This window comes from Protopterus annectens, chromosome 2.part1 (assembly GCF_019279795.1).
Source record: "Protopterus annectens isolate FY-2018-M chromosome 2.part1, PAN1.0, whole genome shotgun sequence".
NCBI lineage: Eukaryota > Metazoa > Chordata > Ceratodontiformes > Protopteridae > Protopterus > Protopterus annectens.
In genome coordinates, this window is record NC_056729.1 from 95473675 (window position 1) to 95474604 (window position 930).

The window sequence follows — 930 nt, forward strand, 5'->3', positions numbered from 1 at the left end:
GTGGCTGACCCTTTCACCCCAGCCTAGCTACACTTCTATTCAGCCACCACACAGACATCTTGTTCTCTGTCACTTCGCTTGGTTAGCCTTTGATACCTTTCATTACTTTGTCTCAACACTAATGCTCTTTGCAAAATTTGCATCACAATCAGATCCCAATACAATAACAGACCCTTGTGCGCTGGCAAATGAGCTCTTACAACATATGATTTATACAATGAATGTATTGCCTGTGTCCATTTACATTTGCCACCCATCGTGAATATGGACAGTTATAACCTACTGGTCTGCATCTTGCGAGTTTGTTTCTCTAAGGCTATGGCTGGTAGGTATGGACTCACATCTTCTGCAGTATCTGGTTGATCTGTCTCATTCAGTAGATTTCTAGACAGTGTCTCACTGTCAGTTGTTTCACTGGAACGTGTACTGCTTTAACAATGAGTCAATTCAGCCTCTTCAATGGCTGTTGACATTTTGGAAGAACTTTATCCCAGTCATATGAGTCAATTAGTGGTACAAGTGTTGAAAATTGCCCAGGTCCAACAAGTAATATTAAAGCACGTATGTGCTCATATTCATGCAGTGCTCTTGAACAGAAAGCTACAAGTTTTATTTTGCCATCAATATGTTGCAATAAGACTTCTTAGCATCTTAACTGCTGCCATCAGTACTGGCCATAGTTGTTTTACACTATCCTACACTACTAGCATCTTAACTGGCAAGTACCTGTGTAGACATTAATATAGACTTGTCCCTTTTGAAGTCCTGTTCTTCAGCGTCACCCCATGTCCAATGACCAGCCCTGGCAGGAATTTAAGCATTTCTCAAAATCCCATGACATTGTCCAGAGTTGGTAATTCTGTCACAGCTCTAACTTTACTTGGATTTGTTCTAATGCTACCTGGACAAATGCAATGTTCAAAATATTGA